Raw genomic sequence first — 11,033 nt, 5'->3', positions numbered from 1 at the left:
TGCCTGCTCATTGAGAACTCATTCGCAACTTTCCAGTCTGCCTGTTCGCAGAGTCAACCAAGGACTGTCAGCTTTGCACAAAGGGAGAGAGAGAGAAGAAGAAGGAAGGCCTTTGCAAATGCCATTGGCTTCTTTGTGCAACAGACTGTTAAATCCTATTAGCAAAGCTTCCCCAGGAGATGCAACATTAAGTGAAGGATGAGGTACTACCCATCCCCTTTGTGCTTAAATGGCTCCACTTTTTGTTTTAAAGGCACACTGCCACTTTGCAAAGTGGAAGGAAGAGGCCGGCAAATTGTTCTTGTGGGAATTAGCAAGGGGGCCTGTGAGCAATCCAAGGGGTTAGGAAGAAAGGATGGCCTTCCATGATCACTTTCAAGTTGTCAAAGCAATGACTCACTGCCCAATCGTATGGCAGAGGGACACTGTCTCACTGTCACACATTGGCTGCCAGTGATGCATGGAGCATGCTGGCAATGGCCATTTCAAAGCAGCAGCAGCATCAGAGGCCTGTTGCCACAGCTGGTCACCTGTACCAGAGCAGGTGAGCTTGTGGGGGGTGGGGGGCAGGCCCTGGGCAGGGAGGGCAGCAATGAGACATTTCAAGGGAGGAACCAGGGGGTGGGTCCAGAAGCACATCAGATCTTATCCCCTATTTTCAAGAACATAAGAAGAGCCCTGCAGGATCAGGCCAAAGTAGGCCCATCTAGTCCAGCTTCCTGTATCTCACAGTGGCCCACCAGGTGTCTCAGGGAGCACACAAAACAGCAATAGACCTGCATCCTGGCATCTGGTATTCTGAGGTAGCCTACTTCTAAAAGTCAGACTACAAGGTGTCCACAAAAACTCTCCCTGATTTCACAACGTTATGATATCTAAACTAATTCAAATATATTGATAAACATGCTGTGAACCGATTATCTAACAACAGTTATTTCATTTCTGCCGTATCAGAGAGGACAGTGCATGACCCTTTCTTCTTTGAGGGAGGAACTGTTACTGGTCAAAGTTACCTGGAGATACTGACCAATTGGATGTTTCCACAACTAGCTGCTGAGGGTGATGACTACCTTTTCCAGCAAGTTGGTGCTCCACCGCACTGACATCTCGCTGTCAGGAGATTTCTCAATGAGCACCTGCCAAACAGATGGATTGGTCATGCTGGACGAGATGATCAGGTGTTCTGCAAGTGGCCTGCGAGGTCACCGGACCTAACTGTTTGTGACTTCTTTCTTTGGGGGTACATGAAGAGCACAGTTTACGTACCACCACTATCTGCAAGAGGGATCTGAAGGCCTTAGGGATGGACCTCAACAAGTGGGAAACCCTGGCCTCTGAGCGGCCCGCTTGGAGGCAGGCCGTGCAGCATGGCCTTTCCCAGTTTGAAGAGACACTTGGCCAACAGTCTGAGGCTAAGAGGCAAAGAAGGAAGGCCCATAGCCAGGGAGACAGACCAGGGACAGACTGCACTTGCTCCCGGTGTGGAAGGGATTGTCACTCCCGAATCGGCCTTTTCAGCCACACTAGACGCTGTGCCAGAACCACCTTTCAGAGCGCGATACCATAGTTTTTCGAGACTGAAGGTTGCCAATACAATAATATCTGCAACCCTGGAGGAGCTGAAAATTTCGATCACTGAAGCAGTTCGCATGATAACTCCAGATATGCTGCAGAGCGTCTGGACCAAACTGGACTATCGCATTGATGTTTGCCGAACAACCAGAGGGGCGCACATTGAGTGCCTTTAATGCTACCCTATACCACATGAAACTGAATGAAATCCTGTATCTGAAGCTACTAACTGTGAAAGATTATGACAATAAAGTTGCATGTTATACCTGTTTGAAATCAGGGAGTGTTTTTGTGGACACCCTGTACTTCTAAACTTTTAAGACTACTTTTTAAAACATCCCCACCTCTTTTCTGTCCTTGGACATACACTACCAACATGGCTGGCATATATCTCCCATAGGTGATCACACTGTCTGCTACAAGGTAAATACAAATAATTTTAATTACTTTCGGCAGGCTGTCCAATCACTCAGCCACATCATAGCATGCAGAGCAACCTCCATTGGCCTGGCTATAGGCCAGAATGTGGCAGGGGATAGGATTAGGGCTTGAGAAGGGAGGATGTGATCGCTACTAAGAAAACTGTGAATCTTGAGGGAAAGTTTTGTTCTTTCTTTTAATGCTAGAACTCGGGGCCAGACTATGATATAAGCCTACAGCACCCGGTATTCCCAGGCGGTATTCCCCTCTCCTGGAGCAGCTTCTCCAACCACTACTGGAACACCTTGGTCCTCAACAGGTCTTGGATGTGGTAGCCACACACCAATCTCAGTGTCTCCAGCAGCCTCTAGTAGTCCTCAGAACTCCATTCATCTGTCTGTCCATTAGTCAGTTAGTCCATTGGTCAGTCAACAGGTCCATCAGTTCAGTCTCCTTCTGCTACCCACCAAACTCTTCATCAGGTGCTGCTTTTATTTCATAATAACCTGGTTGCCTCTTGTGGCTACAGCTCTGCAGCATACCCACTGCTAGTGAGAACCATGGAATTAACCCTATACTTGCCTGCCAGAGCAAGGGGCCACTGTTGACACCACACCCAACTCCTTGAGAGATCTTGGCCATTTCCATTACAGCCATTTTCAATTGGGAATGGAAGGGGGGCAAAGGGGGGAAATGGGAGATGATGATGACACATTTTGCATTTTTGAGAGTTTTAAAAGCAAAACTTTCCAATGATAAGCTATGCCCTGAGGTGCTCCAGTACATTTGCATGATAAATTGACAAAATTGTCTTATTGGTTTACTCCCAGAAGGGTAATGTTCTCCACAGAAACCTACATGTGGTTGGATGGAAAATTAGTATCAGTTTGGTGAATCTGTCCAGCAGTAGACACACCAGTCACAGGCATAGCAGGTGACTGGCTGGTCCAAGTTTGATAGAGAAGTTCTTTCCCCACAGACTGGAAAGTGGGGGTTATCTCCAATGTCCACTGAGCTGGACCTGGTTAGGAATGCAGGTCCTCCACTCCCTTAATCCCTACCATTGAGCAGTCAGCATCTGTGGGCTTCCACGGGGCAGAAGCACCTCTTTCTGGGGACAGATAACAGAGGAAAGCCATCACTATCATCCCTTTCTTGATTCCTTTTCAGAGGCAAGTGGATGGCGCTGTTAGAAACAGAGTTTGGGACTGAATTGACCTTGGTCTGATCCACAAACCCTTTTTATTTTCTTAAGATTAAAGATTAAACATTTCAGGAACTGGACTTGTCCTCCTCTAAATTGTTCTCCACAATGATGCTGCCATTCTTAATCCTGCATGTTTCCCATGTGAAAACGCTTTAGATTTGTCATTGATTGAACCAATAAAAAGCACAGAATGTGGCAGAAGTTTTCCAGGGCTTGCTAACCCCAAACAGCAGTGCTTTCAAATCCCCTGAACACATCACTTAAACATCAATGTTACATCGAGAGAGAGAGAGAGAGAGAGAGAGAGAGAGGCAACCTCTGAAGCTGTCGATAGCACCTCGCCATTTCTTCTCCATTGAGACCGCCACTTCCATTTGTGAGCTTGCATAGCTTGGGAGCGATGACAAATATTGCAGCACGGAGGTTATACGACTGTAAACCATGACTAGTTTTGCTACTTCTTATCCTCTGAATTCTCACCATATTGCACTGACAGAGTCCATCAAGGGGAAAATGAGAAATTTTCAAACACAGATAGTGCCCCTGGAGATCACCTTCTAATGTGAAAAGAACGAAAGCCAGTCAGAGGAACGGGAGATGATAATGAAATCCCAGCTATGGGAAGACTTGTTTTATGTTTTTGTTTCTGTGGAGAACAGATTTCATCATTCATTCATTTGTGCAGCCTCTTCCGCTTCTGCCTCAGGCAAAGCCAGTGGTACGCTGGTTAACCTGTCTGAATAGTGAGGTTCAGACCCCTGCCTGGCCTCAAAGTTGACTTCGGGTCAGTCACCTGCCGTCTCAGACAAACCTTCACATCACAGGGTTTTTGTGAGGATAGCAAGGAGGAAGAACTGTGAGAAAGCCAGGACGGTGCATTGGTTTGGGAGTTAGACCTGGAAGATCCAGGGTCAAGTCCTCACTCAGTCACAAAGCTTCCTGAACGACCTTGGGCCACTCACTAGCTCTTCACTTCACCTACCTCAAAGGGTTGTTGTGAGGTCAAAAAGAGCGAAGGAACTATGTACACCGTTTCTTTGAGGAAGGGCAGTATAAATAAATATGCATAAATAAACTGTCCTAAGCACCTCAGAGAAAGGGCTAGATAAAATGTAGTATTAAAAACTTTTCTTCACCTCTCTTTGATGTTCTTGATATTTTTTTTCCCCAAGGTGTTGGGTAGTGAAATTAAGTTAGAACTCTTTCTACTGTATGCATGATTAAAATACTTTTTCCCACTGTTTTCCTACTTTTTAGTTCTTTCAGCATTTACAAATAACCCTCTGTCATACCTTGCATCTGAAATGATGTGCAGAGCTTCTGGTTAGGAAGTTTTTTAACGTCACAGAAAGGTTACATCTGAAAGTACATCATTCATGCCTGCTCGAAGCATTTCGGTTTCTCCAGAGGCAGGCAAGAGCGTGCACACTTCAGCTGCTTTTAAGAACACGGAGATGGTTTGTTCTGTGGTGCAGCATGTAAATTCTATGTGCAGTCAGGAATGGGAGGGATCCAGTGGCATTGCTAGAGGGGGTGCAAAGCAATAAGTTTTGCAGTGAGCCTCAGCTCAGCATGCAAGCAGCCTCTCTCCTTCCCCTTTGGAGCCATTCCAAAGAGCCTCTTTGGAGCTCTTTGGAGCCTCTTTGGAGCCATTCCAAAGAGGGAGCAAGAATGGAGCGCATGGGCAGTGAAGGTGAATGCCTTTCGTTTTGCTCGCACCTCCCAGAATGGCTCTGAAGGGGAGAGGAAGGAGCTGCTTGCATGCTGCGCTGAGGCTGCCTCCAAAACATGGTGCTTTGCACCCCCTCTAGCTATGCCACTGGAGGGATCTTCAGTCTAAATGCCTCCCACTGAGTGCAGAACATTTTGCACGAACAGTCTGACTTGCACATGCCTGTTTCTACACATGTTTGTGTAGAATCAGGTATTACAGGCAGGGCTGGCCCCAAACCCCGTGACACCTGAGGCAGCATGCCAAATCCTGCCCCCGCCCCATGATGTGCCAGCCTCTGCCCCTCAGGCTCTCCAAGATTACATTTTGGCAGTGGGCTTTTTATTTTACCCAAACTGCTCCTGTGCAGTGGATGTGCAGAGGGGAAAGGAAATACATAGGAGTGATCTGAAGGAACTAGAAGCTGCTATGAACTACAAATGTGCTGTAGTCTGTGTAAAAAATGGGATGTTTAAAAAAAAAAAAAAAAAAAACTAGAATGGAAAATTCCAAATGCATCAGTTCCACTTCAGAAACAAGATCAGTTTGTTAGGCACTCCAAAATCCAGCAAAAAAACAAAAACAAAAATTGTATGGGAACAAGTTGGAGAAAAATTTCAGAGGCATCCCTAAATTAATCTTAATACTGAAAAGAAACTGGCCCAAACAGCTCTAAACTGACTGCAGCTCGCATTCTTTCCCCAAGAGTTCTTCTCAAGCCAACCCTTCATTATACAAGCAATCAAGAATGACAACAAAACAATCAGTCCATGCGAATCAATCCTCCTTAATGGCCTGAAAACATTCTAGTAATTAATTGAACTAGTGGGGCTGAAAGAGCAGATGGAAAAATATGTTGTGATCCAGTTAAGGAAGTTGTGGAGCCAAAAGCACTTCACGTGGAGTGTTTCATTCAGGTGATGAGCAGCATTTCCGAAACCCTAAACTGTGCTGGCAAAGCTAGGCCAGGGCATCCACAGCTCAGTAGGTGGCTGGAGGTCTCCTTGGGGTAAGGGGATATATTTCCCCTTACTCAGGGTAAAGCTGCCCCTATGGGGCTTCTTGGATCTGTGGCAGCTATACGAATGGCACAAATCTGCCAACCCCAGTGTAGGGCTGCCTGACCTGGGAAAGGGTTTGGGATGTGGTGTGCCGCACCAGCGCTGATCTCACATAAGAACATAAGAACAGCCGCACTGGATCAGGCCATAGGCCCATCTAGTCCAGCTTCCTGTATCTCACAGCGGCCCACCAAATGCCCCAGGGAGCGCACCAGATAACAAGAGACCTGCAAGGCCTCCTGGAACTTGTAGTTAAGAACATAAGGACAGCCCCACTGGATCAGGCCATAGGCCCATCTAGTCCAGCTTCCTGTATCTCACAGCGGCCCACCAAATGCCCCAGGGAGCGCACCAGATAACAAGAGACCTGCAAGGCCTCCTGGGAATTGTAGTTAAGAACATAAGAACAGCCCCACTGGATCAGGCCATAGGCCCATCTAGTCCAGCTTCCTGTATCTCACAGCAGCCCACCAAATGCCCCAGGGAGCACACCAGATAACAAGAGACCTCATCCTGGTGCCCTCCCTTGCATCTGGCCTTCTGACATAGCCCATTTCTAAAATCAGGAGGTTGCGCATACACATCATGGCTTGTACCCCGTAATGGATTTTTCCTCCAGAAACTTGTCCAATCCCCTTTTAAAGGCGTCCAGGCCAGATGCCGTCACCACATCCTGTGGCAAGGAGTTCCACAGACCAACCACATGCTGAGTAAAGAAATATTTTCTCTTGTCTGTTCTAACTCTCCCAACACTCAATTTCACCCCTCCTGCACCCTATTTTCTCCTCATTCCACTCTCTCCCCACCCAAAAACACCCCTCCACCTCCAGAACACCCTTCCACCACTCCCCCCCCAGTCCTTCTACCACCTGGTGCTACCTTACCTGTGCCAGCTGGCACTAGGATGGGCTGTGGCGATAGCAGACCAGTGCAGGCTGTTGAGCCAGTGCTGTCGGTTTTTAAGTACCTGCAAACATGCTCTCCAGCATGTTTGTGACACTCAGAGCCAGCATGGGACAGCTGCACCAGCTCAAGAAGATGTTAGAACTGTGCTGTTACATACACTTGCACAGTTTCAAATATGAAAATGCTTCTTTCTTAACAATTCTGGCAAACCACATCCCAAGGACCAGAGGAAAGAGGTCCAGAATTTGCAAACCCAAAAGCAACACATACAATGCCCAAGTCCTATTCACTTGTTCATTCATTCATTCCTAAATACATATTTAATATCCTATTTTTCAGGCCCAATTACATGTAAAGGCCTGAGGTAGTTCATCATGGGATTTTTGGAATACAGATTTTATATTATTTATTTATTTATTTTTCACACTTTTATACCGCCCTTCCTCCAAAGAGCTCAGGGCGGTGGACACAGTTGCTCCTCCCCTCTTTCTTGTCCTCACAACAGCCCTGTGAGGTAGGTGAGGCCAAGAGAAAGTGCCTGGCCCAAAGTCACCCAGGAAGCTTCATGGCTGAGGGGGGATTTGAACCTGGATCTTCTTCTGTCTAAGTCCACCTCCCAAACCACTACACCTTATAAAAAACTTGGGACGAATATATCATGCTTTCACATATTTCAGAGTGTGTGGAAACTTCCAGACCTCGGTTAGAATGGCATGGAGGTGACGATTGTCGGCAGCCTAAGTCCATGGGAAGGGTGAACATGTAGGACAGTGACATCATGTGCAAGCATGATGATAGCCTGTTTTCAAGGTGCTGTGATCATCCAGAACTCAGCAGCTGAGTGTCTCATACAAACCCTGGCTGGATCTCAAATCCATCAGCACCCCACAGGTCATGCGGTTCAACAAACAGTTGTACTGGGTCCCTATTGTCCACCTGGCATAATCATGGTTTGGGAGCTGGAACCTACAGACCACAGGGTTTTTGTGAGGATAGCATGGAGGAGGAACTGTGAGAGAGCCAGGATACTGTAGTGGTTCTGGTGTTGAAATTAGTCAGGAATCCTAACCACACGTTCCTGAGAGTAAGCCCCATTGAACAAAATAGGTCTTACTTCTTAGTAGACCTGGTTAGGATTGTGCCTTTAGACTTGGAAGATCCAGGTTCAAATCCCTATTCAGACATGAAACTTCCTGGGTGACCTTGGACCAATCAGCCTAACCTATCTCGCAGGGTTGTTGGGAGGACAAAAAGGAGACCATGTATATCCTGAGTACCCCAAGTTCCACCCTGAGTTCCTTGGAGGAAGAGTGGGAGAAAAATGTGAAAATAAAAAATAATAGCCTATGAATCTGATGCTTTTGTCTTATGACAGCTCATAGTTAGGTGATGTCTTTGTCTCTTAAGATCAATAACCATCATCAAGAAAAAATTATTAGCCATGAATCGGGTGCCTGAAAATGACCTAGCAGCAGACTCAATTTCAGACATCATGTTGAGCACAGTGAAAGAAGTAACTATAACATTCTATTTTCTCAGTTAACAGTCCACTGTGAGTCCCACAGATCATGAAATAGCTCGTCTACTCTTGTTCTTGTTTGTCCTTTGTCTTTGTCAAAAGTACAATTAAAATCACCTCCTACTCTCCCATGTCTTCTCCCCTCCCCCATCTATTAATCACTGATTGAAGTCAGTCATGTAATAGAGGATAATAGGCATCTCTCTTCTTAGTGATTAAGGATGACTCATTGACAGAAAGAACTTTGGGGACTTTCACCCAGTTTACCAAACCCATCACCAGACACCGAGTCATATGAAGCCCACAATTTGACGCCTCCAGACACTTTCTTTTTGAGCAGCTGTCCAGCCAGCCCTTGGGCACATCTACTCACAGGGACAACAATGATGGCTGTGGAACGATAAGGCTGTAGGTCAGGGACGAAGCAACTGCTTTGCATGCAGAAGGTCACAGGTTCAGTTCCTGACATTTCAGCTTAAAAGAATCAGGTAGCAGGTCTCTGACAAAGACTTTTATCCAAGACCCAGAAGAAGTGTTGGCAGGCACCATAGACAATACTGGGCTTGAGAGCAATCATTTGATTCAGTATAAAGCAGGTTTGCATGGTCTTTGGGATGACTTTTTTGTTGGGGGGACTGCTATAAAGCAGTGCACATTTTCACAGTGCAGCGAAGGAATCTTATGCAGATCAACAGTAGATGAGGACACTCTCTTGAGCACATTGGAGGAAAGATTAATGTAATTAATTAATCAATCAATGGGCTCAAAATATGGTTGTTGGGATTGAGACTAGAGATGCAGGATCATATGGCATCAATCCTCTACCAGCTACATTAGCTAACAGTTTTCCTCTAGCTCTAGCTTCAAGGTGCTGCCTTTGACCTTCAAAACCCCTAGAATACCCTCAGAACTGCCTTTCTACATATGAGCCTGCCTCAGAGCTCTGCTCCACTCCTGTAGCCCTTCTCCAAGCCCCCACACTCTCAGATGGGCAGCAGGTGGCACCAAGGTAGGATCTTTGGGGTTGTGGCATCCAGAAAGTGGAACTGCCTCATTAGAGAGTTTGGCTCCATTACCACTCATTTCAAGTGGGAAGCACAAGCAGTTTTATTTATGTATTATTTTGTCGGCAGACTTTTTTCAGAATAATACTGTACTTTTAAATCAGTGTGTCTTTGCTGTTACAGTTTTAAAGCACCATTGTCAAAAAAGCGTTCTTAAACCTATCATACGTACTGTTGTTCTATTCCTTCAAGCGTTTGAAGCTGACATTTTGCAGTTATAAAGGAGGTCATGGGATTGAATTGGTCAACTCACAGAACAAGGAAAAAGCAGGGCTCATTAGCCAAGATGACTGGCACTCAAGTTGACTAACCCATATGAGTCATGTTAGCAGGGAGAGAAGGAAAGGGGAAACTGCCGTGAAAAAGAGGCACCTCTCTAAGGATCCATTCTAACAACTGGGGCTGAGTCTAGCCTGCCCTCCACATTCAGCACAATGAGTTGGTACAATCCTGAACAGGTAACATAGATGGAACCAATTCAGACTGCAGATAGAGGAAGCCATTTTTGAATACTCCCTCTGATTAAAAACACTCCCTGCCTCTAAACAAATTAACACGTCAGGGTCTATAGGATGGGCTTAGACCTCTCTCCTTGATGTACTAGTTTTCTACTTACAGGACAATATCACTTAGGGGAATAGAACATGCAAACATATGATTCCCCACATCAGACGCATTGCCAAGCCCTGTGGAGCCCTGGGCAGTGAGGTCATAACTTCTGGGTTCTCCAGGAAGAGATGGCGATTGTGGCATTGGAATCTCGCTGCTGCCCTATTCCTTCTACTTTGGAGCTTCCAAAGGAGATTGCAGTGCCACCAAAACAGGAGGATGTGGTGAACATACCCATGAATGGTGGCGTAGCTGGAGGGGGACAAAACAGAGCCATATGGCTCTGTTTTGTCCCCCCGTTAGGAATGGCTCCAAAGGGAGGGGCTGCTCACCCACCTCCCTGCCAGCTGAGTGCTCCGTCCCCCTCCAGCTACGCCACCGCCCATGACCATACTTGTGCTTCTGCCATCACCATCTTAGGTGAGCCTCACATGGCACCCCCTTCCAGCCTGGCACCTGGGTCAGCCTGCCCCCACACCGTGCTTGCTACACCACTGCCCTATCTGCAGTTTGCAGTGGTATATTCCATTGTACCACCTCATTGCGCTGCATGTCTAGATCAGACTTTTAAAAAGCATAATGGAGTTATCTCATGTGGCTCCGGTTTCTTGCAGGGAGGGGCACTATGGCAGCGCCCCAAATGAAAGTAGGATCTTCTTTTTAGGACTTTTTGAAAAATGAAGACCGGACACCTTACAGGCATGGTTAAGATCTGATGAATGTAGTTGCTGCTTGGAATTGATGCCCCCCTGAAGTGCACTCCACTCCTGTGCATGCCAAGGTGTTTTGAAAATGCTTTTGTCCCCTGCTTCCTCTTCTAGGGCATGAATGAAATGACTTCCAAATGCGTATCACATTTACAATGAAAGCTATTTATGACTGCGCGAGCTGTAAAACGTAACCGGCAATGACAAAGCACTGACGGCGTACCCACACGCGCGGAAAGTGTCGCTGTTGATGTGGC

The sequence above is a fragment of the Tiliqua scincoides genome, chromosome 4 (assembly GCF_035046505.1).
Source record: "Tiliqua scincoides isolate rTilSci1 chromosome 4, rTilSci1.hap2, whole genome shotgun sequence".
NCBI lineage: Eukaryota > Metazoa > Chordata > Lepidosauria > Squamata > Scincidae > Tiliqua > Tiliqua scincoides.
Note: the sequence above shows the minus strand (reverse complement) of the source record.